This window comes from Ambystoma mexicanum, chromosome 14 (genome assembly GCF_040938575.1).
Source record: "Ambystoma mexicanum isolate Mex_15411 chromosome 14, UKY_AmexF1_1, whole genome shotgun sequence".
Lineage (NCBI taxonomy): Eukaryota > Metazoa > Chordata > Amphibia > Caudata > Ambystomatidae > Ambystoma > Ambystoma mexicanum.
In genome coordinates this window covers 33,929,329-33,955,001 of record NC_090940.1, presented here as the reverse complement: position 1 = coordinate 33,955,001, position 25,673 = coordinate 33,929,329, and positions in this window count along the sequence as shown.

The window sequence follows — 25,673 nt, the reverse complement described above, 5'->3', positions numbered from 1 at the left end:
GAAACAAAGGGTGATTTTTAAAGTGCTTTCTAGCAAACAGGCACTGCTGTTTTTCTCTTTGGCACCCCATTTCACTCATGGCTCTTCTGACCCAGGACACCCGCACCGGGGGGTGGCAAGTCAGGCGACCATTTTGGTGTGCGCACAAACTGCGCGGTTTTCATAGATTCTGGCGCACATGTGGGCTTTTTCGGCCATCTTGGATTTCCCAAGCCCACAGCACCAAATGTTGTAGCATAATAGTCCAAACGTGGGTCAGAACACCCAACAGTCCACTCATAAAAAAAAACCTACACTAGACCCTTCTCAACCTAATAACTACAGACCAATTACAACCGTCCCATTTCATCTTAAAATATTAGATAAGGCTGCCCACAGGCAAATCCAATTGTACCTCGAATCCAACTCAATCCTTGGAAAGAGACAATCAGGGTTCCGCAAAGGACACGGAATGGAAACCGCCTTACTAGATCTGAAAACCAAATCACCTCCATCCTTGATACGGGTAAACCTGCCTTACTCCTGCTCCTAGACCTTTAAGCAGTGTTTGATCTCGTCGACCATAACATCCTCACCAACCACCTCATGCATGCAGCGCACTTCTCCAACCACGCAGCAACGTGGATCACTTCCTTCCTAGAAGGCAGAGCCATGAAAGTGTTCTCCAATATAGCAAACGCTGAACCCACTATCATACACTGTGGTGTTCCCCAGGGATCCTGTACTGCCACTACGCTTTACAATCTATTCACAAAGCCACTCTTTGATAAACTGGATGCACTTGGGATCACATACACAAACTATGCTGATGATACCCAGGTGCTCCTCCCCCTCACCGGGAGCTATCTCCGAGACACCTCTACCCTTCAACAAATTTACTCCACAATCCAAGCCTGGATGGCCACCAATGGCTTATGCCTCAACAGGGATAAAACTGAAATCCTCATCCTAGGTCAAAAATCCACACTAGCCAAATTGGGTCCGACCTATCAAAACTTCTGCATTGACAACTGTGTCATCCCAGTCCTATCCTCAGTTAAAACGCTTGGAGTCCACATTGATGCTACTCTATCTATGGTTAAACAAGTTAGCGCCATTGTATCGGCCTCCGCTTTGAGTACCAAATTGATCAATGCCATAAAACCGTTTCTAACAAAAGATAACTGCCTCTCCATTGCGAGAGCCAACATAGGAGCCAAACTGGACTATTGCAACTCACTCCTAGCTGGAACATCAAAACAAAACCTAGCCAGACTCCAAACCACTCAAAACAACTCCCTCAGAGCAGCTCTCAGTATTCCTAAAAGAGATCACATTTCTCAAGCACGAAAGAATGCTCACTGGCTACCAGTTAAAGACCGAATCACTTTCAAGATTCTCTCCACCGCACACAAATGCATTAACCTTACCGCACCCCCTTACTTATCAGACACTCTAGTCAGAACACATTCTACCAGACCTACCAGACTAGAGTACACCAACCAACTCACAGTGCCACGAATTACAAGGGCCAAAGCAGGAGGAATAGGATTCCCCTACCTGGCACCTAAGCTCTGGAACACGATACCCACAGCCCTCAGAGCTGAAACCTCTCTCCATGCCTTCCGCAAAAATCTAAAAATGACACTCTTCAATTAGCTGCTAGCTCACGGTATGTACTTGCTCACAGCTATGCCTTCTGCACCTATTGTACAAGCGCCATAATGCCACCACATACTGCATGTGTTTACGTGACTACTGTAACTAAGATATGAACTTCTACTGTAACCAGCGCCACAATGCCCAAAATATATTGGAGCAAGAGAGGAGATGTGCTGGTACCTTGTGCTTGTAGAGGTTCTTGGTGCTCGACAGTGTCAAGTTGGTTTCAAGGCGCTTTGCAGCTTCTGCGACAGAGTACAAGATAGGAAACAGCTGCAGGGAGTTCGGCGAGCGAAGCTGGACAGAAGGCTGCAGGCTGGCCTACACGGCAAATCAGGGTCAGGAATAGTGTCAGTGCTGCTCGGCGGGTCTGAAGGACTGGTCTAGGTGTCTTGGACGGCGTTAGTGACTGTAGCGTAACAACAGTCAGCGGTGCGGTAATTTGCAGCTTGAGGGGCTTGGCTGGTGGGAAAATATCTTTTAAGGGGGACGTCAGTAGATGCTTGTCGATGCACTCCTCCTAGCTTCTTCACTAGGCTTGTGTCATCCTTTAAGGTTGATGGCCCAAAGCTGAGGAGAGTGTTGCAGGCACTAGCCCTGTCCTTGGTTTGGTTCAGAGACTCTCTCGCACTTCCCACCTGGGAAGCTCGCTTGTAGAGACTAGCAGGGCACGCCGTGTGCTGTCTGGGTACCGGTTCTAGAGCTGCTGGAGGGTCCTATTGATTCACTATCTCCCCCGTTCCCTGGAAGATGTTTAGGGGAGGTCCTGGCCTTCCTTCACTGGCGGAAGATGTAATGCAAACTGTACCTTTAGCCAGGGTCCAATGCTGAGTTCTTCTTGCTACGCCTTGCAAAGTCTTCAGATGATCTGCCCAAAAGAGGGACTCAGCCCTCTTTTAAAGCCGAATGGGCCACAGTGATTGGTGTAGGCTAAGCCTACCTTAATGAACCAATCATGGGTCCCCACCAATAATCTCCTGTATGCATGAGATTGTAACCAGAGTGCTTTGCAACAGCAAAGATAAATGGTGTTCCTGGTCCTTGACCCAATTGAAGCACCCTGGTCCAACCCGCACAGGGGAACGGTATGTTAGAAACCTGAGGGTATTCTCACACCTACTCTCTTCGGACCCTCTTCTCAGGTGGCTACGGAAAGGCCATCACTTTTGGATCCTGACCCTGGGGGTGGAGATGCGAGGGAGGGCCATCTGGGTGGAAGGCCATTGGGATTGGGGAGAGGATATCTGCAGGCGAGACATGGCATCCCCCTTTTCCTTATGAAACCCAGCCTCCCCATACCCCTACCTTTATAGGCTTTTGCAAACCATCTCTCCTTATTTCCCCTCATTCCAATCATTAACGTACTGCAACGAGGAAGAGGCGACTAGGAGTAGTCTACACTAGTAAGTCATTTCACCACTTTTGTACTGAGACGAGGACTCACATCTGCAACCTGTCAAGTGGTTGCAGGTGTATAAAAGGTTGGCCGACTAGCAAGAGAATGACCAGCAGGAGAGAAGCTGGGTCGATAGTTGCAGGCCTGATGGGATAATCATGCATACCTAGCAGCAGACGAGGTGGGTCCTGCAGGAGATCCAGGAAGCCAGCAAGCGACCCCAAAAAGCTGTTGAGCCAAGGTCCAGGCAGATCACGAGAGGGCCACAGAAGAGGGAGCCTCACTGGTCGGATGTCAGCAGCTGGACCTGTGGACACAGAAGAGATCTGCAGGCTGCGAGTCACCAGCAGTGTCCACGGGGTGAAAGCGGTGCTGCCAGCAACACACAGAGAGAAGGCGAAGTGCGAGCGGGGCTCGTGGTCAGAGGAAAACGTGCTGGCGGAGCGGAAGAGAGAGAACAGCCACCCGGAGGAGACGCCAGGGACTTGTGATTGAAAAGGGAAGAGCACTCAAACCGGGGCACTCCTGGCGGCTGTTGGGAAGCCAAAATAGATGCTGAATGAATGGGAAAGTATGTGCAAGATGCAATAAACCCAAGGCAACTTGCTATAAGGAATAATAAGGACAAGATAAAGTGTGAGCAGCAAAGTAAAAGATCCAAATCATTGAATACCAAATGAAAGGAAGGCTTTTGGCAGAGCTATGAACAGATGATACGTTTGTGTGAAATGCACTTACCGTAAATGGAAAGCAAAGCACTAACTGTACGAAATACAGCGGAAAGCAAGTATGGAATATTGCTGAAAAGTATGACAGCCACATGAAGGAACAGCACAAAGAACTGTATGCAAAAACGCAGTGTTGCAAAATCAAGAGACTGGCCAAGAAAATAACATATTTTGGTAAAGCTAAGAGGCTGGCAAGGAAAGGCCAAGTGAGTGTGAGTCATCACACAGGTGCAGAAACAAAGAACCTGTGTGGGTTATAAAGCCTAGGGTTGCTAGCTGCGTGACCTGTAATGGGTGGACCATGCTGTCCGACAACTGCACCTAGACCAGGGATAACCTATTTGTGAATGCCAAAAGAGGTTGCTGAAGTGAAGCAGAGAAAGCAACCTGAATGAACTGCCAAGAAACCGAGTGTAGAGTTGACCTGGAACTGTTTTTGAATATTGAGAGATTGTGACTGAGTACAAGTTGGCAAGATGAAGAATTAGGGAAGGGAAACCTGAGACCTTATGCATTTTGGTGCTGTCTTGAGGAAGGGAACCTCAAAACCCTTTTTGAAACTGTGTTGTCTTGAACTTGGGGAAGGAAACCCTGAGACTTTGTGAACTGTCTTGAACTTGGTGAAGGGGAGCTGAACGTACACCAGGAGCTGGCAGAAGTTCAGAACTTTATTGGGAACACTTCATTTTATTACTGACATCCCTGTACATTGTTTAGCTTTAGTTGTGAGGGGCAGTATAGGTTTTGGACAAAGAGTTTTAAGTTGAACTCTTTGACTCAGACTTTCTTTATTTTCTTTAGGTAGGGACATCCCACCTGAGTATAGGGCAAGTTAGGCCTTCAACCATCCTGACATTTGAGTTAATACACCATTTGTGTTTGAACTTTGAATCGATTGCCCGTGTCTTACTTCATGATGCCTTCACAAGGGGTGAAAACATGTAATGCCAAGTTCTTGTCTGTTGTAGATCAAAGGGTCTCTCTAGTTAATTGCGCTCTCTGTGGTTCCTGATTAAAGCGCAGGTCTCCCTTGAAGCTGCAGCGAGAACAGACTTTTTGTCTCAGTCAAATCACATACTCATACCTTCTGAATGGGGTCACCCTGCGGGGATGACTACTGTAATACACACAGTCCTAGATATGACATTTCACTGTCCATTGAAACTGAGGGCGGGATCTGGCTTCAGGTTGACCAGTGCATATCAAAGGTTGTTGGGGTTTCCTGAGTTAGCCTCTGCATCCAGGCCCCCCTTGGGCCTGTTTAAATGAAACTCTGATTCGTCTGTGAAGCCGCCACCAGCAGCAGAGCTAACAAAAGGCCTGGCGATTCATGAAGCCTTTGTTAGTTAATTAGGCAGGCCATGACAGGGGAATGTTTTGTCCTCCCCCTTCTGAGAGACCATGTACCAGTAGGCTGTCTCCAACCAGAGTACACAGGTCTATGTGTATGTTGTGCTGCGAGCATAGGACAATGTGGGCGGATTAGCATTTTCTGGAGGTTCAACTACCATCATTCAATTCCTTGTACATTTTCAAAAAACCCAGGCGAGCGCACACCCACCTTTGAGAATGGTCGAATTCCTCACTCTAACATAGCCTGGCGGGTCTGGCCCACAGGACAAAATTGCGCTCCGGCAAGACCAACTTTGCCACTTTAAAGAATATGGGCTCAATAAAACTGGTCAAAAATAGCCTGCCCACTTTGACCAAAAAAGTGGCACACACTAGTATGCTGTGCCTTCAGTTTGGATAATGCTGTACTTCCCCTATAGGCCAGTCCAACCCTGATCACAATTTCATAAGCTCAGGTTTGGGGTCAAGAGTAAAGGTGGATGCCAGCTTGACTTCGGATAGGAATTGGAGAAGGCTGTCCAGGTGCCCATGCCCTGAATGTGTGATAGATGGAGGCTGTGTGAGGTGCTGCGACCCTAATTTTCGATGACTATAAAGGCTGACTCCCTGAATATGTTACGGACAGCCAGTGGCAGTGTAAGGTGCTGCGGCCCTAAGTTTGACTCCCTGAATGTGTGTTACGGACAGCCAGTGGCGATGTAAGGTGCTGCGGCCCTAAGTTTCAAGCAGCTATAAATGCTGACTCCCTGAATATGTTACGGACCGCCAGTGGCGGTGTAAGGCGCTGCGGACCTAAGTTTCAGGGAGCTATAAATGCTGACTCCCTGAATGTGTGTTACGAGCAGCCAGTGGCGGTGTAAGGCGCTGTGGCCCTAAGTTTCAGGCAGCTATAAATGCAGACTCCCTGAATGTGTGTTATGGGCAGCCAGTGGAGGTGTAAGGTGCTGCGGCCCTAAGTTTCAGGCAGCTATAAATGCTGACTCCCTGAATGTGTGTTACGAGCAGCCAGTGGCGGTGTAAGGCGCTGTGGCCCTAAGTTTCAGGCAGCTATAAATGCAGACTCCCTGAATGTGTGTTATGGGCAGCCAGTGGAGGTGTAAGGTGCTGCGGCCCTAAGTTTCAGGCAGCTATAAATGCTGACTCCCTGAATGTGTGTTACGGACAGCCGGTGGCGGTGTAAGGTGCTGCGGCCCTAAGTTTCAGGCAGATATAAATGCAGACTCCTTGAATGTGTGTTACGGGCAGCCAGTGGCGGACAGCCAGTGGCGGTGTAAGGTGCTGCGGCCCTAAGTTTGACTCCCTGAATGTGTGTTACGGACAGCCGGTGGCGGTGTAAGGTGCTGCGGCCCTAAGTTTGACTCCCTGAATGTGTGTTACGGACAGCCAGTGGTGGTGTAAGGCGCTGTGGCCCTAAGTTTCAGGCAGCTATAAATGCTGACTCCCTGAATATGTTACGGACAGCCAGTGGCGGTGTAAGGCGCTGCGGACCTAAGTTTCAGGGAGCTATAAATGCTGACTCCCTGAATGTGTGTTACAGGCAGCCAGTGGCCGTGTAAGGCGCTGTGGCCCTAAGTTTCAGGCAGCTATAAATGCAGACTCCCTGAATGTGTGTTATGGGCAGCCAGTGGCGGTGTAAGGTGCTGAGGCCCTAAGTTTCAGGCAGCTATAAATGCAGACTCCCTGAATGTGTGTTACGGGCAGCCAGTGGCGGGCAGCCAGTGGCGGACAGCCAGTGGCGGTGTAAGGTGCTGCGGCCCTAAGTTTGACTCCCTGAATGTGTTTTACGGACAGCCGGTGGTGATGTAAGGTGCTGCGGCCCTAAGTTTCAGGCAGCTATTATTGCAGACTCCCTGAATGTGTGTTACGGGCAGCCAGTGGTGGACAGCCAGTGGCGGTGTAAGGTGCTGCGGCCCTAAGTTTGACTCCCTGAATGTGTGTTACGGACAGCCGGTGGCGGTGTAAGGTGCTGCGGCCCTAAGTTTCAGGCAGCTATAAATGCAGACTCCCTGAATGTGTGTTACGGACAGACAGTGGCGGACAGCCAGTGGCGATGTCAGGTGCTGCGGCCCTAAGTTTCACTCCCTGAATGTGTGTTACGGACAGCCGGTGGCGGTGTAAGGTGTTTCGGCCCTAAGTTTCAGGCAGCTATAAATGCAGACTCCCTGAATGTGTGTTACGGACAGCCGGTGGCGGTGTAAGGCGCTGCGGCCCTAAGTTTCAGGCATCTATAAATGCTGACTCCCTGAATGTGTGTTACGGACAGCCAGTGGCGGTGTAAGGCGCTGCGGCCCTAAATTTCAGGCATCTATAAATGCAGACTCCCTGAATGTGTGTTCCGGACAGCCGGTGGCGGTGTAAGGTGCTGCGGCCCTAAGTTTCAGGCAGCTATAAATGCAGACTCCCTGAATGTGTGTTACGGACAGCCGGTGGCGGTGCAAGGTGCTGCGGCCCTAAGTTTCAGGCAGCTATAAATGCAGACTCCCTGAATGTGTGTTACGGGCAGCCAGTGGCGGTGTAAGGTGCTGCGGCCCTAAGTTTGACTCCCTGAATGTGTGTTACGGACAGCTGGTGGCGGTGTAAGGTGCTGCGGCCCTAAGTTTGACTCCCTGAATGTGTGTTACCGACAGCTGGTGGCGATGTAAGGCGCTGCGGCCCTAAGTTTCAGGCAGCTATAAATACTGACTCCCTGAATGTGTGTTACGGACAGCCAGTGGCGGTGTAAGGTGCTGCGGCCATAAGTTTGACTCCCTGAATGTGTGTTACGGACAGCCAGTGGCGGTGTAAGACGCTGCGGCCCTAAGTTTCAGGCATCTATAAATGCAGACTCCCTGAATGTGTGTTACGGGCAGCCAGTGGCGGACAGCCGGTGGCGGTGTAAGGTGCTGCGGCCCTAAATTTGACTCCCTGAATGTGTGTTACAGACAGCAGGCGACCATAAGTCCAAATTGCTGAAGCCGCAAGCTTCTTCAGACAGTGAGAGGTGGGTGCCGGAGCTGCCACCCCCAACACGAAATAATAACATATGGTTGCTGTCCAAGGGTCTGAAAGGGGGAGTTTTGTGCTCCCCCAACGAGGGCAGGTGGCACTCTGGGTTCCCACCCTCTCTTGCCTGTTGCCGTGCCGTGCGTGCTGTAGACCTCTTCTCTCACACATGGGAAGTGCATGGCCCTGCTTCATGCTTCGCGATTCCCCTCCCAGCCCTGAGCTGCTGCTACTCGTCACACCGAACATATGAACCCCCATTCGCCCCCCCAACTCCCATGTTCATGTGCACTCTTGTATTGCATTGCTGCACTACTGTAAAGCTGCTGGAATGCTCTGCCTTTTGCGCTTTTGTTCTTTTCGAGCCACGCTGTTCCTTCTAAAATGAATAAATACATACTACACGTGCCTGGGGTGTTGAAGGGGGGGGTGGTACCTGATGACGGCCCGTCCTACGCACACCACCCACTCACAATTTGCGATTTTGTGGGAAGTCTCAGCTTCGAGGCCAATGTTCGAATGGGTGTGAAGGCCGAACTCGCCTATACAAGCAGCCTCCTCCTTCTCTGAGTGGCAGTGGGAGGTGCTGGCGTTGGTGGGAAAGTCTGGAAGATGGCACTGGTGGGATGCAGGAGGAGCTGGCACTTGGCAGTGTGAAAATCCCAAACCATCACAAACTGTGAGCGGATTACATTGGGAGCAATTCAGGAGGAACTCTAATGCAAGTGATTGTAAAGGATTGAAGAAAAACACACAGACATGTATGTATTTAATGGAACTTGTAAGGGGTCATATCTGAGAACCGAAGTAGGAGGGGAGCAAAGATCTTCAAAGCCATGGACAATTCAGATCAAGAACGTTTAGTAAAATCAAATTGTCATGATTCAACCATGTTTCTGCAACCTTCAAAAAGTCCCTAAGCATTTAAGGGAATACTACTTATTATTCAATCACAAATAATTATAAAAAACCTAAAACGGAATTCCATTAATACAAAGTAGCCATCACATCGTGAATTGTGTTGAAAACACAAATTCAGAAGACTCAACGGCCATACAAATTCGATTTGAATAAATACATAGACCTCCTGAGCTGTGTGTATGTGTTCAGAAGGTTTGGTTTATTCCACACCATAAGACATACTGATATCCAACCTATGCTGGCTAGTTTCCAAGAGCAAGCGGCATAGCCGTCCTTCCTCAGGACCTTCTCCCAGCCGACAAGACACAGCCGCTCCTTCCTCAGGACTTTCTCCCAATCGCCAAGACACAGCCGGTTCTTCCTCAGGACTTTCTCCCAAATGACAAGACACAGCCGGTCCTTCCTCAGGACTTTCTCCCACCCAACAAGACACAGCCGGTCCTTCCTCAGGACCTTCTCCCAGCCGACAAGACACAGCCGCTCCTTCCTCAGGACTTTCTCCCAATCGCCAAGACACAGCCGGTTCTTCCTCAGGACTTTCTCCCAAATGACAAGACACAGCCGGTCCTTCCTCAGGACTTTCTCCCACCCAACAAGACACAGCCGGCCCTTCCTTGGGACTTTCTCCCAACCGACAAGACACAGCCGCTCCTTCCTCAGGACTTTCTCCCAATCGCCAAGACACAGCCGGTTCTTCCTCAGGACTTTCTCCCAAATGACAAGACACAGCCGGTCCTTCCTCAGGACTTTCTCCCACCCAACAAGACACAGCCGGTCCTTCCGCAGGACTTTCTCCCAGCCGACACAGCCAGTCCTTCCTGGACGTTCTCCCACCTGACAAGACACAGCCAGTCCTTCCTCAGGGCTTTCTCCCAGCCGACACAGCCAGTCCTTCCTATGGACTTTCCCCCAACCAACAAAATACAGCCGGTTCTTCCTCAGGACTTTCTCCCAGCTGACACAGCTGGTCCTTCCTCAGGACTTTCTCCCAACCGACAAGGCACAGCCTGTCCTTCCTCAGGACTTTCACCCAACCGCAGAAAAAACCCCATTCATCAGCCTAGCTGTCAATCACACATGCTAAGTGGTGAGCCGGGCGGCTCACCACTGGGCCAATCAGAGTAGAGTGCGACTTGGGTTGCTAAGGCAACGCAGTCCAGGGTGCCAATTCCCCCCTCCACCCTTCCTGAGGAACCCAGACAGAGTGGCACCATTTGGAGGGCTTCTGTGGAGAAGCCCGCCAAAATAGTGGAACAAAGGGCTCGACCTTGGTCAGAGTTACAGAGACGGACACAAACGCCATTTTAGAATCGAATTCTGGCAAAAAGACCCAACCGGTGATTTAATATTAAATAAATAAACCGGCGGTATCTTTAACATTGCACCAAAAAGTGGTGCATTTAAAATCAATGGGAAAATCCCATAGAGAATATTCCGGAGGAATATTTCGCGTGGTAACCACTGCCACCAGCCAGAAACTCGACGAGGGGGGACGGGACAGTGCCCCCTCAAAAACAGACCCAGGGGCAATCGAATTACCCCTTACCAGTACTTCCACAATATGATGGTTTGTACTGTTTCTGTTCACAGTTTTGGACTAGTAAAGCCAATGGTGACTGTACATGCCCTGGGAGACAGTAGTCAGTCCCAGGGTATGGAGTCTATGTTTGGGGGTCACTGTGACACCCCTGTGGTACTGCACTGAGGGTGCTGTGTACCACACATACAGAAAAACAGATGATACCCTATGGAGTAAAAAGAAAGCCCATAAGCACATAACAAGTCAAAGACATACCTCAAATCATGTCTAAGAGTGGGAGTAAAAGAGTCTCACTCTTAGCAGGAGAAAAAAACAAACCCCAAAAATCCAGCAAAGCTGCTGGGGGACTCACTAGGTTTGGGAAATTAGCCTTATAAGAGAATTCTCCCAAACAGACACAGCCAGTCCTTCCTCAGGACTTTCTCCCAACCGACAAGACACGCCGGTCCTTCCTCTTGACTTTCTCCCAACTGACAAGACATAGCCGGTCCTTCCTCAGGACTTTCTCTCAGGACTTTATCCCAACCGACAAGACACAGCTGGTCCTTCCTCAGGACTTTCTCCCAGCTGACACAGTCAGTCCTTCCTCAAGACTTTCTCACAGCCGGTCTTTCCTCAGGACTTTCTCCCAGCCGACACAGCCAGTCCTTCCTCAGGACTTTCTTCCAGCCGACAAGACACAGCCAGGATTTTCTCTCAAACCGACATAGCCAGTTTTTCCTCAGGACTTTCTCCGAGCTGACGCAGCCGGTCTTTCCTCAGAACTTTCTCACAGCCACCACAGCCAGTCCTTCCCTAGGACTCTCTCCCAGCTGAAACAGCCATTTCTTCCTCAGGACCTTCTCCCAACCAACAAGACACAGTCAGTCCTTCCTCAGGACTTTTTCCCACCTGACGAGATACAGCCAGTCCATCCTCACGACTTTCTTCCAGCCGACACAACTAGTCTTCAGGACTTTTTCCCCATTGACACAGCCGGTCCTTCCTCAGGACTTTCTCCCAACCGACAAGACACAGCAGGTCCTTCCTCAGGACTTTCTCCCACCCAACAACACACAGCCATTCCTTCCTCAGGACTTTATCCCAGCCGACACAACCAGTCCTTCCTCAGGACTTTCTCCCAACCGACAAGACACAGCCGGTCCTTCCTCAGGACTTTCTCTCAGGACTTTATCCCAACCGACAAGACACAGCCGGTCCTTCCTCAGGACTTTCTCTTAGCTGACACAGTCCTGAATATATCACAGCCGGTCTTCAGGACTCTCTCCCAGCCGACACAGCCAGTCCTTCCTCAGGACTTTCTCCCAGCCGACACAGCCGTCCTTTCCTCACGATTTTCTCTCAAACTGACATAGCCAGTGTTTCCTCGAGACTTTCTCCCAGCCACCACAGCCAGTCCTTCTTCAGGAGTTTCTCCCAGCCGACAAAGCCAGTCCTTCCTCAGGACTTTCTCCCAGCCGACACAGCCATCCTTTCCTCAGAACTTTCTCCCAGCTAACACAGCCAGTCATTCCGCAGGACTATATCCCAAACAACACAGCCGGTCCTTCCTCAGGATTTCAACCCTGATTTAGCAACCTTCAAAAAGTCACTAAGCATTTAAGTGAATACTACTTATTCTTCAATCACAAATCATTATGAAAAAATCCATAACTGAATTCCATTACTCCAAAGTAGTCATCAAATCGTGAATTGTGTTGAAAAAACAAATTCAGAAGACACAACGGCCATACAAATTCAATTTGAATAAATGCATATACCTCCTGAGCTGTGTGTATGTGTTCAGAAGGTTTGGTTTATTCCACACCATAAGACATACTGATATCCAACCTATGCTGGCTAGTTTCCAAGAGCAAGCGGCATAGCCGTCCTTCCTCAGGACTTTCTCCCAGCCGACACAGCCAGTCTTTCCTCAGGCCTTTCTCCCAGCTGACACAGCCGGTCCTTCCTCAGGACTTACTCCCAGCCAACACAACCATTCTTTCCTCAGAACTTTCTCCAACCGCCACTGCCGTCCTTTCTCAGGACTTTCTCCCAACCGCCACAGCCGTCCTTTCTTAGGACTTTCTCCCAGCCGACAAGACACAGCCGGGCATTCTTCAGGACTTTTGACACAGCCAATTCTTCCTCAGGACTTTCTCCCAGCCGACAATGCCAGTCCTTTCTCAGGACTTTCTCCCAGCCGCGACAGCCGGTCCTTCCTCAAGACCTTCTCCCAGCCGACACATCCAGTCCATCCTCATAACTTTCTTCCAGCCAACACAGTCGATCCTTCCTCAAGACTTTCTCCCAATCACTGCATGCATGATCTCATAGACGTCTCCCACTGGTATGCGGAAGAACGTTCCAGAATAAAACGTTTTTTCGCTACACTACAAGTCATCTGCAAGTCATGGCTGATGATACTCGTGCTTCTTTCATGGAAGAGATCCGCATGGTAGCTCAATCGTTTCTGTGCTGTTTTCCAATTTATTTTGAGTTGCGGTCTGGACCGGTCGTGATTCTTTGTGCGGGCCTGTGGGCTGCGTGTACGCATCAGGGCTGCCGCTAAGCAAGTGCAGCGCGTGCAGCCGCACTGGGCCTCGCGCTCCTGGGGCCCCGGGCAGAGTTCTCTTTTCCTTGGCCTATGTTTCGCCATTTGGCAATGATGGGTGGGACCTTCCCGTCTGCAAGACCCCTCACAGATTGTCACCTAGCCAATGGTGTTCCCATCAGTGCCAAATGCCCAAACCTATGCAAAAGGAGAGAAAGCTCCCTGTTAAACATGAGTCATGCTGCCCACGACTGACATGCAAAAAAGGGAACTGCTTTGCATTAGTTGACAAATGTTCTTAACACCATACACAACCGGGTTCTATTTTCTTCCAACAACACCTGTGTTTTGCCGTGTTTTCTTTCTCCGAAATACCTCATCGAATCCTTTTTAAATAATTGTTGGGGGTCCCACCCAAGCCCCCTTCATTTAACTATTTTTTTTATTCCTTCCCGTCCTTCGGACCCTCCCAGTTTGTGACAGAGGTAATATTTGTGACATAGGTAACATTTATCTAAGTGACATTACTAAACTTTATTCTGTAATAAGTGATTGAAGTCGTGTTGTAAAAAAACGATTTTCAGGCTTGTATTATTTTGCATTCTTGGACTTCTAGTTTTCCAGTCAGCGTGTGGATTATGAAGCTAAAACAATATTCTTTTGGCTGAACATGTTTCTCTAAGAACGTTCACATTGTAAGGTTGTCTTCATTTGAGATGTGTGCTTTTGTAATCAACTTATCAGATTTCTCAAGTTTCCTGTGGCCATGCGTGAGGTCATCCAGTCCTATTCTTTCCCTTTGGATTCTGGGACTTGTCATTTTTTCTTACCCATTTGACATTTATTCCAAGCTCAAACAGGACTAGGTGGCTTTCTCACGCATGGCATGGGAAACTTGAAAGTGCTGCTCTGTGAAACAGCATTATTGAAAGTCTTGAAATCCAAAATGTAAATATTTGGAACAAGTGGAATTTAGAAGGCAGGTGTTGAAGTTCCTGAACTGTTGAGTGTGTTAAAATCCCAGCTTCACTGTGTAACCAAAGTGTGTGATCCTGGGCAAATAAAGGAATCCCTTGTAGTATAGAGGACTGGCCTCAGGAGAGCTATCGTTAACTTTGTTGGCAGTCACCAAAGTGGCATGGGCCACCCAGAGTACTGCCCCCCAGGAGAATGAGTGAAACGCTTTGCTGTGTCATGCTATGTTATTGAATCTTGTATAACACATAGCCTACCATTTTCAGGGTTTCTTGGGTTTTCAGAATATGCTAGAGGCGGGGCATGGGACTAACTTGGGAGCAGGGCAAGGTTGCTTTGTTACAATATCGATCTGTGGATATCTCAAAGGATAGGGCTCTCTGTGGTGTGTAAGTTATATATATTTTGTGAGTCTTCTGGTGTAACGTGTGCTCCAGGTTGAAAACGTAGATTGAGTGTGGTGTCTGCCGGAATGTCATTTAAGGATTCTGGAGAGTTCTGTTGGTGAATTTGTGGTGGACTAGTGTGCTATTCGGGGAAGTTTAGTGTAGACAAGTGTCTTCGGGTAGTTTGCATTCCATTGTGTAACCTTTGTTTTTTTGGTGGGGGGCTTCTGTGTAGAGATGTTTTCAGGTGCTTACTAGTCCCATATCCTGTGGAACAGTCCACCTAATAACAACAGGGGACAAGCTTTTTCACCTTGGAAACATCACAGTTGGTCACATGTGTTTGCATACATCAATGCAAAACAGCCTTTCCCCAGCTTTTATGCCTTGTTATGCCATAATATGTAATGTTAGGCTAAGTGTTGCTGAATCAGGTGACACTGAGCCCACGGTTTCTGGTCAGTTTCACAGCACCTCCCTTATAACTGCCCCCTGACTCCCCAAAGACACTCCCAGCTGTAACACTGCGTACCTGCCAATTTACCTCACTCCAGTCAGGAGATGCTAATCTGGTCCTAGGTTTACATGGGCCTTCTGGTACTTGTAGTCCCCTATTTATAACTTGGAAATCTAGGACTAGAAGTCCCAGAATACAAAGTTAAAACCAGGAATGAAATAGCATCTCTCGAAAGGAATGGAGCATGTTGGCATGCAGGGCTCACAAACTTTACAAGCCCACTTGCATTGGTGAGTATTTATTATGAAGGTCAAGTACCATTTGCATGATGCTCGACCTTGCTGGCAAGTATGGGGATGTTAGAAACTTATTTTTCATTTACTGCAAACACACTTTGCTTATGGTGACATGCCCCATTTTACAAAAAGCGCTGGTAAATATTTTGTTGCCAGTCCTCTTGGGACGAGTGCATTCCTCTTGGGTTGAGTATGTAAATTAAAGAATTTACCCTATAGGTCTAGTGGGATTTTTTCTTTTTCTCACAGCTCGTTACTCTAAGCAATCCTCTGTCCTTATTCTTCTCGACTTATCTGCTGCTTTTGACACCGTTTATCACTCTTTGCTTCTGAACTCTCTCTCCTCATTTGGCTTTCATGGCTCTGTTCTATTGTGGTTCTCCTCTTATCTACCCAACCGCACTTTCACTGTCTACTGGCGTGGCAACACCTCTTTACCTCTCAATCATGGTGTTCCTCAAGGATGAGTACTTGGTCCCTTTCTATTCTCCTTATATACCTCTTTCCTCACTCCCATAATCTCCTCTTTTCAACTATCTCACCACTTCTATGCTGATGACACTCAGCTCTTCCTTTCGTTCTCCTCGTTCACGCCTGACATTCACTCTACTCTCTCAATTTGCCTGTATGCCATCAAATCCTGGATGACCTCCCACTTTCTCACTTTGAATGCTGGTAAGACCGAAGTCGTATTCATCCCTGCAAACACTCTCCCCCCACAGTCTCATCCCCCACCCATTTCTTTCCCCCTCCAACATAAGCATCTCCCCGACAGCCCGTAATCTCGGCCTCTACTTTGACTCTGACCGCTCCTTTGCTCACCATATCTCTCTCACATCCCGCGCCTGTCAATTTCATCTCTATAACATTTGCAAAGTCCGCCCTTTCCTTACTTTCCACGCCTCTAAACATCTCATCTCGTCGTTAATCTTATCTCGACTTTTCTACTGTTCTGTCACCTTCTTTGGTCTTCCTCAATTGCACCTTGCTCCTGTTAAATCCATCTATCACTCTGCCATTCGCTCACTTTGTAATCTCTCTTATCATGACTCGATCTCTTCTTATCTTGCCTCACTTAGTTGGTTGTCTTTCCACTCTCAACTTAAATACAATTTTCTTTGCCTGGTGTTGAAATCTCTCTACGGACTGGCCCCTGACTATCTTGCATCTCTCCTTTCATTCTACTCTCACTCTTGTTCTCTCTGCTCCTCAGATCTATTGAGACTTACTGTTCCCCGTCCTCATTGCGCTCAATCCCGCTTTCACTCTTTTCAGATCCTCGTCCTTCTTAACTGGAACCTGCTCCCTCTGTCACTTTGCTCTATTACTTCTCACTCTCTATTCCGTTCTCCTTAAAGACTTACCTGCTTCAGTACCCTGATTAACCGTTAACGCCTGGACCCTGCTTCAGTACTCTGATTAATTGTTACCGCCTGGACCCTGCTTCAGTACCCTGATTAATTGTTGCCACCTTTACCTGACCCATGTTTTGCTCCACCATTCTTATGTACTGTTGATCTCTTATGTAATCCATGTTACCTGTACCTGATCCATGTTTGCTCCACTGTTTTGATGTACTATTGATCTCCTATGTAAAGCACTTTGGATAAAGGCGCTATATAAAGAACAATACAAATACAAATACAAATACACATTTTTAACAATTCGCTAGGCCTGGCATGTATGGCACTGCTCATTCTTACATAGGATTATGCAACAATGCAGAAGACTTGCTCTATCAACTATCAAGTGACAAGCCAACCACAACCCACATCCCAAGCACTAGAGAAATGATGAACCAGAGAAGAAATTCACAAGGTAGCCCGTGACCAGAGGGCTGATTAACCAAATGAGCCGAGTACCAGAAAGCAGTGACCCGACAAGGACCAGAAGGGTAACTGACCACAGAAGAGTGACTCACCAGGGAGACAATGGCCAGAGCCCATCCCCCCATATCATCTGCCCATTGCCTTTGTCACTGCTCCTTCTCACCCATGTTCCAGCTCCTACCTCCCCACACCCCAGTGTCACCTCCATCTCCTTCTCCCATCTCTAACCTTTTCTTCTCTTATAACCTGCCCCTTCTCCACCTTTTCACTAGCTTCTCCCCAACCCGTGTCATCAGCCCTTCTCTCCCATGTCCTCTGCCCAATGCCATGTGTCAACAGACCCTTCGTCCCCCGAACCTTTATCCTGTTACCTGCCGCTTCCTTTTTTGTCATATGCCCCTTCTGTCAATGTGATCTGCTCCTTTTTCCCCTGTCAATAGTATTTCCCCCACCAGTTTCACCAGCCCATCCCCTATGTCATCTGCCCATTCCTCTGTGTTGCCACCCCCCTATCCCTGGCTATCCCTGGTACACTTTTCCCACTCATCTGCCCCTTCTCATCCATGTCACCTGCTCCTTTCCCCCGTGTTAACTCCCTTCTCCCCATGTCATCTGCTCATTTTCCTCCATGTCTCCAGCCTTCCCTCATCAGTCTCACCAGCACATCTCCCCAATCCCCTGTGTCACCAGCCATGTATTCCTCATGACTCTTCTTCCAAGTCTGAAAACAGAAGGGACAGCCCTGTAAGGGAGAGGGACTATGGGCTAATACAGTATATAGATACAAGGGGATGTCCTACCCTAAATATTAAATGTTTTACTATCACATTGGTATAACAGACTTATGTTTTTGTCATGAGGGGTGCACTAAGGAGTAATTCAAGTGTAACATGCACATTATTTACAACCTTACTAAACAATCGAATACACCGGTTTTCATCATATTGACCAATATTTATTGGTGGCCGTGTTCTGTTTCTAATCTCAACACAGAGTATTATTGGTGATTTAATCAGCAAGAACTCAAAGGTATCAAGCGCTAATTGTGAGCAAAACCTTCACCTCCAGTGACTTGTGTAGTACTTTAGTTACAGTAGGTATCAGTCACATTACAGCAAACTATGTACATATATAGTTGCAAAAAGCCAGACACAAAAAGGGGTGGCCTATCCCCTATTTCATGTGCCCAATCCCCTGTGTCACCAGCCCTTTATTCCTCATGCCTTTTTTCCAAGTCATCAGCCCTTATCCCCTATGTCATCTGCCATTCCCCTGTGTCACCAGCCCTTTATTCCTCATGCCTTTTTTCCAAGTCATCAGCCCTTATCCCCTATGTCATCTGCACATTCCCCTGTGTCACCAGCCCTTTATTCATCGTGCCTCTTCTTCCAAGTCATCAGCCCTTACTCCCTATGTCATCTGCCCAAACCCGTGTCACCGGCCCTTTATTCCTCATACCTCTTCTTCCAAGTCATCAGCCCTTATCCCCTAGGTCATCTGCCATTCCCCTGTGTCACCAGCCCTTTATTCCTCATGCCTTTTTTCCACGTCATCAGCCCTTATTCCCTATGTCATCTGCCATTCCCGTGTCACCAGCCCTTTATTCCTCGTGCCTCTTCTTCCAAGTCATCAGCCCTTATCCCCTAGGTCATCTGCCATTCCCCTGTGTCACCAGCCCTTTATTCCTCATACCTCTTCTTCCAAGTCATCAGCCCTTATCCCCTAGGTCATCTGCCATTCCCCTGTGTCACCAGCCCTTTATTCCTCATGCCTTTTTTCCACGTCATCAGCCCTTATTCCCTATGTCATCTGCCATTCCCGTGTCACCAGCCCTTTATTCCTCGTGCCTCTTCTTCCAAGTCATCAGCCCTTATCCCCTATGTCATCTGCCATTCCCCTGTGTCACCAGCCCTTTATTCCTCATGCCTTTTTTCCACGTCATCAGCCCTTATTCCCTATGTCATCTGCCATTCCCGTGTCACCAGCCCTTTATTCCTCGTGCCTCTTCTTCCAAGTCATCAGCCCTTATCCCCTAGGTCATCTGCCATTCCCCTGTGTCACCAGCCCTTTATTCCTCATGCCTTTTTTCCACGTCATCAGCCCTTATTCCCTATGTCATCTGCCATTCCCGTGTCACCAGCCCTTTATTCCTCGTGCCTCTTCTTCCAAGTCATCAGCCCTTATCCCCTAGGTCATCTGCCATTCCCCTGTGTCACCAGCCCTTTATTCCTCATACCTCTTCTTCCAAGTCATCAGCCCTTATCCCCTAGGTCATCTGCCATTCCCCTGTGTCACCAGCCCTTTATTCCTCATGCCTTTTTTCCACGTCATCAGCCCTTATTCCCTATGTCATCTGCCATTCCCGTGTCACCAGCCCTTTATTCCTCGTGCCTCTTCTTCCAAGTCATCAGCCCTTATCCCCTATGTCATCTGCCATTCCCCTGTGTCACCAGCCCTTTATTCCTCGTGCCTCTTCTTCCAAGTCATCAGCCCTTATCCCCTATGTCATCTGCCATTCCCCTGTGTCACCAGCCCTTTATTCCTCATACCTCTTCTTCCAAGTCATCAGCCCTTATCCCCTATGTCATCTGCCAATCCCGTGTCACCAGCCCTTTATTCCTCGTGCCTCTTTTTCCACGTCTTCAGCCCTTATCCACTATGTCATCTGCACATTCCCTTGTGTCCCCAGCCCTTGTAGCCGTGTCACTAGATCCTTATTTTCTTGTGCCCCTTCACCCACCATCACCTGCCTCTTTCCCCCCAGTATTAACTCCCTTCTCCCCCATGGACCCCGCCCCTTTTCCATGTGTCACTAGCCTTTCCCCCTCCAGTTTCACCAGTCCATCACCCTCATGTCATCTGTCACTGCCCCTTCTCCACCCATGTTACCTGTCCCTTCTCCCCGTGTCATCTCCCTTCTCACTCCTTTTCCCCATGTGACAGCCTCTCCCTCCCTGCACCAGTGTCACCAGCCCCTTCTCCCGCTGTGACTAGCCCCTTCTCCCGCTGTCAGATGCTGCTTATCCCCCTTGTAACCAGCCTTTCCCCCCACCTATGTCATGAGCCCTTCACCCCTATGTCATCTGTCACCGCCCCTTCTCCACCCATGTTACCTGTCCCTTCTCCCTGTGCCACATCCCTTCTCACACATTTTCCCCATGTTACAACCTCTCCCTCCCGTCACCAGCCCCTTCTCCCCCTTGTAACCAGCCTTTCCCCACCTATGTCATGAGCCCTTCACCCCTATGTCATCTGTCACCGCCCCTTCTCCACCCATGTTACCTGTCCCTTCTCCCTGTGCCACATCCCTTCTCACACATTTTCCCCATGTTACAACCTCTCCCTCCCGTCACCAGCCCCTTCTCCCCCTTGTAACCAGCCTTTCCCCCCACCTATGTCATGAGCCCTTCACCCCTATGTCATCTGTCACCGCCCCTTCTCCACCCATGTTACCTGTCCCTTCTCCCTGTGCCACATCCCTTCTCACACATTTTCCCCATGTTACAACCTCTTCCTCCCGTCACCAGCCCCTTCTCCCCCTTGTAACCAGCCTTTCCCCCCACCTATGTCATGAGCCCTTCACCCCTATGTCATCTGTCACCGCCCCTTCTCCACCCATGTTACCTGTCCCTTCTCCCTGTGCCACATCCCTTCTCACACATTTTCCCCGTGTTACAACCTCTCCCTCCCGTCACCAGCCCCTTCTCCCCCTTTCACCAGCCTTTCCCCCACCTATGTCATGAGCCTTTCTCCCTCATGTCATCTCAGCAGAGGTGTGTTTATATTTTGTGAAATATTTGATAGAGAACAATTTACAACACAGGGCAAGGGGTCCTCCTCCCTTCGTGGATATGGTGCAATATTCTGTTCTCATCCTCAATACTCTTCTGATGTGCAATGCTGTTTTGCCTGCCTTGTGTGCTTTGAGAAGGACCATTGATCATGTCTATAGCACACCCACAAGCACACGTGTTTCTGGCTGGTTGCGTTGCAGGGATGGTGTAGCACTTCTCTGCATGCATGGGGCCTTTTTGTGATGTATCTATTTTGCAAGTGTTAATTATTTAAGCCAATGGTGCTCATTTTACAGTGCTGCAAAGAGTAAAAGGTGGAGTTGCAACACTGGGATTACGCCCCATTATGTCAGGCTGCACCCTGATTCCTGCTCATATGTATTCCCGCTGAGCTATTGCACCCTTTCTTTCACGTATTGAAAGAAAGATGTTCAAATGCACGTAATTAAGCCACTGAAAGCTGTGGCCGAAAGATGTTCAAATGCACGTAATTAAGCCACTGAAAGCTGTGGCTGTGATTAATAAAGTCTGTGTTGAGGAACGTGCAAAGGGTAAGTGACCTGCATCGAATACAATTGTGTAACAATGGGCACAAAGCATTTCTGACCCAGTAAAACGGAAGATGTCAAATGTGTTGCACTGTAGTGTGTAGTGATGAGTGAGACACACAGCCCCACATGTGATGGGCAGCTGTTCACTAGTATAGAAATGTGCATGGCTGATAGTGGCACACAGTACAATAAAGGCAAAGGTTGCTGGAAAATGCTTTTAAAACTACAAATTACCATAACAACAGCGTGTGTGTGTGTTGGGGTAAATGGGAAGGTGGACGACAAGAAACTGCTTTTATACGCAGCGTCATAAATCAACATGCATGCAGCAATGGTTGCCATAGGGTTCATGTGCCTATTGAGATCTGTCTTTAAACTGCTGGCCATGGGCTCCAATGCCCTCAAGTTTCATCTTTCCAAGGTCAGGCCGGAGTGATGTCCCTTTCTGTGATGTCATTATATGCAAATTAGGTGCCCCTGCAATTCATGTGTTGCATTTGGCCCACAATTCCTTGGGCCGACCCTGGTATGCATGTTTGCACTAAGGTTTATGAGTGCTTACAAACGATCAAGGATTACTCCCTGTCTGGCCTGGCCCACAGTCACCACCACCTGCACTGTCCCAGCTCCAGCACCACTGGGCCTCATCTCACCCTGGCCATGGTGGTGGAGCTGGCTGGGTCCGAGTGCCTGATATTTCTAGAGCATCCGCTCCTTTACAACATGGCGGGCGGCATGTCCGCTTTGATGTCGGGGCTCTCCTAGCCCCATGCCACCTGATTGATGGCTGAATACTTCTTCATGCCGGTGAAGCCGGCCCGTTAAGGATCCCGGACAAGGATCACTCCCTGTCTGGACCTGTCGGTGGCTCAGCATTGCTCTCTCCTCCTCGCTACCCGGATGAGCGTGCTCCACTCGCAGTAGCTTTGGCATGTGTCCTGATGTGGCGCCTCTCTGCTGCCTCTCGTTATAGATAAGGTAAGGAGGGCTTGAGGCCCTCCTGCCTTTTCTCACACCCCTTATTTTTAGCGACTGCTACTGGTTTCTCCTGGCTCCCTGGTTTCCTTCTCTGACACTGCTTCAGCTCTTCTGCTCCTGGAATCACTCTACTGCCTGAGGTGTGATCCACTACAGCATTGACAATATCTTGACCTTTGCATCTACAGTTCCTTCTGCCCCTGGACTCCTGTCTCACTTTATCTCCTGATACACTAATTTGCATCCTGCTCCTTGAGACTTGGCCAAAATAATATGTACCCCAAACGTCCTACACCTGCCTGTTGCCTTCCTGCATTGTTCCTGATCCCGCTCTGTTTCTTGCGTACACGATGTTGCCCCCATACTTGTGGGTGAGGCCTTCCCTCTTACTCCCATCATATTGTGCATGGTTTCTCCGGCATCCTGACCTTTTGCTATTTCTTGACTTTATTTTTCTACCTATGCCACATTGCTTATTTGTGCCTGCAGCTTCCTCTCTCGACTCTGCACTTAGCCCTCTGTTTCTATTTTGATTTGCCTTCACCCTACTGTTCTGTTCTCACTATCATCTGTTTGCCTGTTGCATCCCATCTTGCCCGTGATGAGTTTGCCCCAGTTTCAGCCAATTACCTGCTTGTCACAATTGCTCTCTGTAGGCCTGATATAGCCCCTCATTCCACGAGGCGAGGCGTTTCCTGTCTGCACTCACTTACCTGCTTGTCTCAATTGCTGTCTGTAGGCCTGATGTAGCCCCTCACTCCATGAGGTGAGGCTTTTCCAGTCTGCACTCAATTATCTGCTTGTCTCAATTGCTGTCTGTAGGTCTGATGTAGCCCCTCATTCCATGAGGTGAGGCTTTTCCAGTCTGCACTCACTTACCTGCTTGTCTCAATTACTGTCTGTAGGCCTGATGTAGCCCCTCATTCCACGAGGCGAGGATTTTCCAGTCTGCACTCACTTACCTGCTTGTCTCAATTGCTGTCTGTAGGCCTGATGTAGCCCCTCATTCCACGAGGCGAGGATTTTCCAGTCTGCACTCACTTACCTGCTTGTCTCAATTACTGTCTGTATGCCTGATGTAGCCCCTCATTCCACGAGGCGAGGATTTTCCAGTCTGCACTCACTTACCTGCTTGTCTCAATTGCTGTCTGTAGGCCTGATGTAGCCCCTCATTCCACGAGGCGAGCCTTTTCCACTCTGCACTCACTTACCTGCTTGTCTAAATTGTATTTGTATTTATTTGTTATTTGTATAGCGCCTTAATCCAAAGCACTTTTACATAGCAAATTTATAAAAACAGTACAATTAAACAGTTGAAAATTGACATTGGATGCACAGAATCAGCCCTGTTGGGACAGATGTAATTTCAAAGCTTTGTGAAATAAAGAGTAAGAGGTGATCGAGCGGATCGAAAGAGGAAGAAGATTCCAGCGCAAACGAGCAAGATGTGCAAGTGTACAAAAGCGGGATTGTGCACAAGAAGGGGCTGGAACCGTCAGTGGAAACTGGGTATTATAACGAAGAGAACGAGAAGGAGTGTAGAATGATACTAATGAAGAAAGATAGTCGGGAGTAAGACCATAAAGAGATTTGAATATCAAACAAAGAAAATAAAATGTAAGCTGTGCGTGAAAAGGAAGCCAGCCTAGAGTATGGAGAGCAGATAATATTGATTCACGTGGGGTCAGATGAAAGAGTACCCAAATAGCAGCATTGAAGACAGATTTTAGAGGAACAAGTCGAAATACCAGAAGGCCAAAGAGTGCAGTAGAGTAATAGAAAAGACGTGAAAAGATGAGGGAGGATATGAGTAGTTTAGTTGCATCAAAGGTTAGGAAGGAACAAACTTTTTTTTAATGTTAAATGGATGATAATGGCAAGCAAGAGATAGAGATATGATGTTTAAAAGATAAGGCAGAATCAAAGTAGAGTCCCAGATTGCGAGCAGTGGATACAAAGAAAAGTTGAGAAGGAGGAAATTAAATGAAAGGAGGAGGAATGGGAGGGGGATGGTAGTAGAGGGAAAAAAGAGTAATTCCGTTTTTGTGGTATTAAGTGTCAGGTAATGAGATGACATCCATGATTTGATGGCCATTAAACATGTGGAAAGCTGAGTGTGAACATCAGAAGGACAGAAAAAGCTGAGTATCGTCAGCATAGAAATGGTGAGATAGGCCGAAAGAAGAGATTGTTTGTTTGTTTATTTTATTTATATAGCACGCCTGACCCAGAGGTATCTGGGCGCTTTACAATATGGTTACATGTACAGGGCAAATAGGCAGAAGATAAAGTACATACATCCATGAAAAAAGCCAAACAATCCTGGGGTAGAGCCAAATACAGGCAACAGGTGTAGTAGGGACCGTAGGGTGTGATGGTGTGCCAGGTAGGAAAGATAGATAGTAATGAAGAAGTTGCAATAAAAGCGGTAAGTGTGTTCCAGTCTAGTGGGTAGCCAAAGGTTAGAGTAGCTAGCGTACCATGTTAGCAAGAGGGGAGGTGTAAAGGGAAAAAAGAAAAGGCCCCGAGACTGACCCCTGTGGAACACCTTGAGCAAGAGAATAGGAATCAGAAGTTGTTCCACCCCAGGAGACAGAGAACGTCTGATGGGATAGATAGGATTTAAACCTGGAAAGAACAGAGCCAGAGAAACCAAAAGAAGACAGAGAGGCAAGGAGAAGCTGATGATCGCCAGTATAGAAAGCCCTGAAAGATCCATTAAAATAAGAATAGAGGAATGCTTAGAGTACCGATTTATGAGTAGTGAGTTTAGAACTGAGAGAAGAGCAGTTTCAGTTGAGTGCATGGGTCAGAAACCAGATTTAAAACGAGGAGGAATAGAATTATTGGAGGCAAAAGAGGAGACTTGAAGATAGACAAGGCGTTCAAGTAGGTTAGATAGATAAGGAAGGAGAGAAATGGGACACAAGTTAGAGGCAAGAGAGGGATCAGCCGGAGGTTTCTTCCAGATGGGAATAATAGAGGCATGTTTAAAAGAAAAAGGGACAGTTGAGGTTGAGAGACACACATTAAAGAAAGAGGTGAAATATGATTGTATTGCATTTCTGTGTTTACTTAATGCAGCCTACCTATTGTTCCTGCACTTTCTTTAACTTGTGCTGCATTTTGTATCTCTCTCCCCCTCTGCACTCCCCTTCCTCCCCCTCTTCCCCCTCTAGGTTCCAGCACTTGAACAGTCCAAATCGTCTTCCATCCTAGTCAGAATGTTTTTGTTTCTCCCTCCCTCCTTCCCCCCTCCTGCACTTCCCCTCCAGCACCCACCCATGCTATAGCATTTACACGTTCAGAATGT